At 40.3% G+C, this 7,500-nt stretch overlaps 1 protein-coding gene across 2 annotated transcripts in view; it reads right to left on the bottom strand.

Annotated features, from left to right (window-relative positions):
* LOC138052917 (BTB and MATH domain-containing protein 42-like) overlaps positions 1 to 7,500 on the bottom strand; it is a 23,585-nt gene that overhangs the window by 11,883 nt on the left and 4,202 nt on the right. The window contains exon 1 of one of the 2 annotated variants that reach the window (XM_068899519.1): positions 800 to 883. The exons of the other annotated variant lie outside the window; for it this stretch is intronic. The gene's annotated coding sequence lies outside the window, so the exon portion shown is untranslated. Of the gene's footprint in view, positions 1 to 799; positions 884 to 7,500 lie in introns of those variants that run through there. 2 annotated transcript variants of the gene reach the window in all.

The raw sequence follows: 7,500 nt of genomic DNA, 5'->3' as shown, positions 1-7,500 counted from the left end.
AAAATCAATGTTTAGGAAAACAACGTTTCAAGGAAAGCCTTTTGTATCAGACGAACAAACTCCGCTTCAACACCTTTCTCCATAATTAGCCAATCAGAGGACGCCACTCTCTTTCAAGTCACAGCTGTCGACCTCTCACAATTTCTAGCGTTTCTCCAGCTTCATTGTGACTAATATTCTTCAGATCTTTTATGCATATTTTTGGAGCGGATCAGCCTTCATGCTAAACAGAAAAATGACGCGCACATCTATTTCATCAAACAGCAGCAGCAGAAAAGTGGATGTGCGCAGAAACCATCGCAAACAAATGGTCACGGCGATATCAGAATGCGAGCTGGTTATGTGAATCGTTTACAGTGTATTTTCCGCGTCATGTTGTAAGAAGACTACAGGAAATGCCCTTGGTCTTATTACCTTATCCCTACAAGTGTGTACATTCTCGTTCACTGGCAGTGTACTGATAGAGCCTGATTTAGCACCTCTTGAATTTCCTTGATTTTTTTTCAGATGCTACGATAATTAATTCGCCGATATGCTTTGTCAGAGGAGCCTGAAGGCCAGTTCTGATTATTTAATCCTTTGTCTTTAATTCCACTAACCTACCATGGGTCTACCATGCTTCGCATCACTCATATGTTTCTTTGATCCTTTGGCTATGTTTTCTTTTTTCTCTTTTTCCTATTGCTAGCGCCAGACCTCAGATCTTCACGTGGCTTGTGGGTATTCATAGCTTAATACTTTCTTAAAATATGATTTAATGCCACAAAAAGTAAAATATGATGTTTTTATGTACAAATACCTCAAACGTTTGCGAGCGAAGACAGTTATCGGATGTTTCCCGCGAAAAGCGCCCCGATAGTCTCCATATGCTGTCAATCAAAATGAACTTCCATGAGTACTACCAGCGAAAGCAATATCTCTGGAAATATTTTTTCTTTTTACATACTTTTTCTGCGATCGACAGGTGTGACCTTAACCTTAAAATAAAAGAAGAACATTTCGGAGGATTTTCTCCTATGAATTAAAGTGCCTCTTTTTACTACCCTACTTATTGAGCATACTCTCTGCGCATCTCGGTGCTCATTTATACAGGGATATATTTGCGCGGTTCAAAACTATGCGGAGAAAGCAAAACTTAGCAAGTGCTCTTGGTATCCAAAAAGAAAATTAGGGGTAAAAATGCAAGCCATTCTTCATAGATAATTAAGCTTCAATTTGGAAGAGAACACCATGCATTGCTTTGTATTTTACAGCTTTTTACAAATATTGTTGATTAATTGTCCTCGGAAAATGCGTGGTTAGCCCCAATTCTCTTTTCGGATTTCAAGAACACTTATTAATTAAGATCTGCTTTTCCCGCTTATTCAGTAAACCGCCCAAATATACCTTTGAATTAGTAGGCACCGTCCTTAACAAATGCAAATATATTGAAAATATCAAATTCCATTTTTTGCCTGTACTTTCAAGAACTTCAAGTTTCGTATCCCAATATGACATTTGCAGTAGTTCTACTTATTGTGCTCTTACCGTTTTCCGTTTTCCCAGAACAAGTATACATTTAATAACATACTCTTCAACTTATACGTCTGTATGACAGCTCATACAGTACACTGGCTTATAACTGATCTTTACTGTAAAAATGAGCTTCGAACACAATATTATTTCTTTGATATCTCACGTGAACGCCTGATTGGCGTCTTGTTGCATTTATTCACAGTCTAATTCTTGTTAATCAAGCGTGTTGTCCATTTTTTTGCTTCATTATTAAAGGGTTCTTCAGCAAAAGGTTTGATCCTGAACACTAGAGAGAAATTAATTTTGTTGCATGTGGTTTTTGACGGCGGCGTGTGTTGCTTGTTTGCACGCACGCGATGAAATAGGAAGGTTTTTTCTTCCCTCTAATAGCAAAGACGGTCGAACCTCCGGTTGCGACCACCTCTCCTAGGCGACCACGTTTCCAAAATACCAAAAGTTTCTAAGTAAAATCACTCTATAGAGCGTTCTCACTCATGTGACCAGCAGCCCGTATTGGCTTTCTCAAACAAAAGAAAGTATTTGCATAAAAATAGAGTTCAATTCCCGGAGGATTAGTTTGGTACACTATCATGGCGGCCATTTCTTTGTTCTGGAATACCAACATGGCCGCCGTGACGTCATGTGAAAACACTCTATTTGGAACCTCTCATAGGCTAAGCGACCAGGCTCGTAAATGACTGCGACCTCTACAGCTAATAGTTTGAATTTGTCTTTTGTTTTTAACCTCCGGTAAGCGACCACTTGACAGGTAATAGAGTGGAAATTGGATAATAAGTCGTTGTAACATTATCGCATTCCTGGGTAGTACAAGAGAGGGAAATTTCTCAGTCAATGGGAAGTACCGGATTTTTTTTCTGGAAATTGACTTTTTGCATGATTAAAACATTTAAAAATTTAAAGAAAAAATGCACATAAACTGGATTCTATCTGTCGTAAAAGAGACAACCTTGAATGCGTTATGTAATTACAGAAAATTAGAACTGATTTTCTGATTGATAGCTTGCGAACGCAGATGTATTTCCGGTGGTCGTTTCTCTCCCGCGAAAAGGAACGTCTGCGAGCTCGAGCTGCCAAACGATTTCTGTGACGTAAGATCTTTTGTTTGGTTGTTAAGCAACAACAACAACAACAACAACAACAACAACAAGTTTATTTTTTTGTACCACACGTAAATAGGGATACACAAAATAAGTAATAGACCTAAGAAGGTACAATGCCCCCTAGAAAATAACTAAGCTAATCTAGCTAGGAGGTAGACCAATCAGCTTGTACGATGGAATGCAAGCTCGAGTTATTCTTGCGCGACTTCGCGCAACACTGGAGAAACTCTCAGCTGTTATGCGTGATATGGCAAAACCGTGAACGAAACTCCCAAGAATATTTCCCTCGACTGTGAGTGCTGCATTCTTTGTAGAGGAACGTTTTCTTTTCGTTGGCTAAGGAGAAGATACGTGTGTTTAGTAAAGGCAATGTTGACATATGTTCTTTGGTATATCGTGCCACAAATGTTGATCTTTCTGTTTACGTCGACTGTGCCGAAAAGCCGCTGGCCATTTATATCATAGGTAATCGTATTGTGCGATTCAAGAATGCCCGCAAAAGGTGGGCGAAGTTAAGGGGTAAAGCTATCAGACTCTTACGTACAAACTCCTCGCAAACACATTTCCAGGACGCCATCTCAAACTTTAAAACGCGACTCGAGGCCCGCGGCTATCCTAAAAATCTAATAGATCGATGGCGCGTTACTGAAGTAAAGTTTTGCGGAAGGCAATCGGCATTAAGAAAACAGACAAACAAGACTCACGCGACAATAATACCCTTTATCACAACAGATCATACAGCAGTAAAAAGCCTTATTAAAACAAATATTGATGCACGAATGGAGTTTAATACACTATCAGCTTTACAAAACGCCTCCTATCAGATCATAAAGAAGAGCGAAATCACTTGAAGACATACTCGTAAGAGCAAAACTTTGAAGGCACATACTACAGTGTCGCAACCGCAAGTCAGAGCCGGTCTGTCAAGATCTTTTCCCCTGTAATAAAGTATTCAACTTGTCAATTTCATCTCTACATGTCACATAAATGGTGACATTCCTAATCTTGCCAAAGTCCAAAGTATAAACAGATTTCCGGTATGACTCGCTCATTGCCATTTTCCTTCATTTCTCGTCTTCCAGCTAGAATTCGTTTGTTTGGTGGCTATGCCAGCCAAAGATATGGCAGTCATTCCCAGGGAATTTAGGCGCAATACTTGATCTTTTATTAGGCTGTTCAATGAGCGGAGAAAATGCGACGATGATATTTTTCTCGTCAGTTGACTGCAAGCACGAGTAATTTCAAGTGTTCTCTCTTGCAAATGATTAATAGACAGCCATAGTTTGACGTCAGAAAATATTTGTTTAGTCATTCTAATGTAAAATAGAGTTATTTGGGAAGCCATCAATAACGATGTTTCTCGTGACGTCACCCATTGTTATTAATATGCCAACCAGAACCTAATTGGTTGTTGAAACAATGGCTTCTTTCGTTTCGTGGTTGGCAAATTTGAATATCAAAAGAAATGTGACGTCAATGTTTGTAAACAAGATCTACTGCGTGTTTTGGTGAATTTTTACATTCTTGATCAAATTTAATTTATGCAACAACTATTTACAAACAAGAGTCTATTTCAAAAATGAGTAGTGTTTCGTTTCCGGACAGAGCAGCTCTGGGGGAAGAGAAATATGCCGTATTCGAGCTCTGTTAAGAAGACATTAATGTTGCTGGCGTGAGGCGTGACTGTAAGAGTTTCAAATTTAATTTCGTAAGCACATAACGCGAAGGTTTAAACGCGTATGCTTTTTTCATGTTTTGAGAGATTTTGAGTTTTTTCGGACAGTTGCGAGTCTTTTCAGGTTTTGAGAGATTTTGAGTTTTTTCGGACAGTTGTGATTCTGTGTTTGGTGTACCGGGTTACCCCGTTTTGAACCGTTGTTGTTTACCGATAAAAGGACATTGCTGTTGGACCGAGTTCGCCAAGTAAAGCCTACGTATACCGCTTCCATTGTAGGAGTTACCAGGAGTCCTAGGTTGTTTTCCTTTTATTTTCGACTTGGCCCCTCCCAGCATTACTCCTGTGGAAAATCAGTTTCAGCGCCTTCAATACCACCCAACTCAGCAACCTCTGTTTTTGTGTAACGCGTACCACATGGCACCCAGTTTAAGCTTCACGGAGCGTCTAGTCTCACATGAACTTTGATTGGTTTAAGAGTCGAAAGATGAACAGAATTCGTGTTTAATTATTTGCAAAATTTGTAGCTGTCCCGTAAGAATCAGCCACAAATTAACAATTAAGCATAAGGGCTGATAAAGGGGACCAGGGATGGCGTAGTGGTGATTGCACCGGCCTCCCACCAATAACTCGCCTGCCATCAATTCACATCTTGTTAATTATTATTTTTACGATCCCTAAAGAACCATGGGTAATTTGAGACCATGTGTTGATTCTGTACTAGCACTCCGTCATGTTGGCTGCTGTCATCAAAGGTGAGTTCTTAAGACTGGACTATTCCTCTCTTGCAAACTGAAGCCTAAATTGTCGCATTGTTTAAAAATCGTTCAGAAAATATGCGTTCCACTTACCCTAGTTAACGTAATCGCCTTCCTCCCCCAAAAATCTGTTCTGATTCATTTCCTTAGCTCGGTATGTCGCGCATCTTTTCCCTGCCTGCTATTTTCCACAGCGGCCTCTCTCGTTTCAAACTTTCATTCATGCATAGTAAATACGATTCCTGGAATCGGTCGCGCAGATGTTATCATAACATACTGACTTAAACAGTGACGTCATCAAATTCGCAATGTGTTTTTTATGTAACGCACAGATCTGAGAATTGGAGAGGTGATCTATGAATTTGTCTCCTATGACAGTCCAACCTTTTTTGGCTTTTTCCATTGAACGGTTTCGATTTGTTTTTTTTTTTTATTTCAAATTTTCAATGGTAACAATAATAAATAAACCTATTTGGAAATTTTCGCGGCAGAGAAATCGAGAACGACTTTGTCGCGTGACCCTATTATTGAAAATATTTCGCGTATCAAACGATGGGACAATTTAGGCCTCAGTCTGCATTTTAAACCCAGTCTGCAGTTTGTAGTCTGCATTTTATTCCTAGTTTGCATTTTATACCCAGTCTGCAGTGTGCCTTTTATAGAGACCGATTCTGGAGCCATTCGATGGCGTCGATTTTACAGAACCTACGAGAACGAAAAAGTATTGCCTGGCAAAAAGCAAGTAAACCTTCAGAAATTAGCGCGGGAAAATAGAGTGCAGACATCACCAAATCAAGTAATATTTTCTTTCAGTATTTAATTCAAGGTTAAGAAATCAAATTAAAATAATATTATACCTCGTTTTACTAGTAAGTCTCTTGAGAGCTGATGGGATGAACATTGTTTTTGTCGCGTAACTTGCCGCAAGTTAACGCGCGCCCTTAACTGCCTTTGCGTGCGTAAAATGAAAACAGAGGAAGCATATGGACATAGCATTTCCATATTTGGGAATCACTTTGCGACCCAGTCTCCGTGAGCTACCAGGACGTAACGAAACGAAAGCCCTTAGCAATATTGAACGCGTTTACAAGTTGAAGAGTCGCTTATTTGTGGAATTTGCTTAGCTACTGTTTTCTCCAAACATATCGCTTTTTTCATCGTTTAATCTCCAGGTGGGATCAAATTTACGAGAAAGTGATGATGAATCACCTTGTGATACTTTAGGACCCCTTCGGGCTACTTGCTCAGAAATTTGGTCGCCCGCGCTCGCAAATAAGGCGCCCCAGGCGACCGTTAGGCAGCAGCCTTGTATAAATTATATTCCCCGGAGAGTTACACAATTTGCAACAGAGTTGCGTGTTTCTGTGAACACTGTAAAATCGGTGTGGTTTAGATACTGCGAAGAAATGAGAACATTGGCGAAACCTTGCTTGACATCCGAAAAACTAAAGGAAGATGACCTTGAACTCATTGAAGTTTTGAAGCTCCACTCTCCATCCATGTCCCTTTCCGGAATAATCGAGGAGATAGAACAACTTGGAGGCCAACAAATTTCAATGTCAGCCATAAAAAACATGGAAACTCGCGGAAACGGAAACGTGGAAACTCGCACATATAGACACAGCGCGAAAGAATCACTATGTGTAGAAGTAGGGAGGAAACTCGAGTCTCCGAATAATACTTTAAGTATGCTGGTTTTCCTGAACAGCCCAGAGTGTTATAATGATGTAAGCGGGGCTACAAACACAGCCCGTTTTCTTTCATTTTTTCAAGAGGCAGGTGACGTTGTAAACATTAGGGATTCAATATGGAGCTTAAGCACGCGCGTTTTTGAGACGCGGACGGCAACCGGAATAGAACATTTAGCGTGCCAGGTCAGTGATGTCTCATAGATTTTTATATTAATCATCTCTAATGGAGAAAATATACTTAGCAATGTAATTGTGGTTGTGTGAAGACAAGGTAAAAGGGAAAACATCTCACTTCGGATTGCCGTCCGCGTCTCAAAAACGCGCGTGCTTAAGCTCCCTACTTAGTAGGGAGCTTAAGCACGCGCGTTGAAAACGTCAACGAAAGCGTCACCTCAAAACATAAGTTTCTCGCGGCTAGGCCATCTCGTTCGCGTCGTACAATGTGGGCGAAGTATCCTAAGAATAAACTGGTACGAGCAGTTTCAGAACAAAAATAGAGAATTGTAGATTCACATAAAAATTTGTACGCTCGCGTTGGCGTCAAAACCTCAAATTTGGTGATTTCACGTCGTTTTTGTGCAGAGTACCACACGACTTTGAGCTAAAATGCGTGCCGCACGTGCAGCTCGATTATCTTTCCTCTTTTAACCGATGATATTGTTGTTTCGTGGCGTTCTCATTGACGACCGCGTCATAGATCGTAAAGTGCCATTGAAACTGGTCGACCGCGCCTCGAAGTC

This window comes from Montipora capricornis, chromosome 6, assembly GCF_036669925.1.
Source record: "Montipora capricornis isolate CH-2021 chromosome 6, ASM3666992v2, whole genome shotgun sequence".
Lineage (NCBI taxonomy): Eukaryota > Metazoa > Cnidaria > Anthozoa > Scleractinia > Acroporidae > Montipora > Montipora capricornis.
This window is presented reverse-complemented; position numbering and strand designations above follow the sequence as displayed.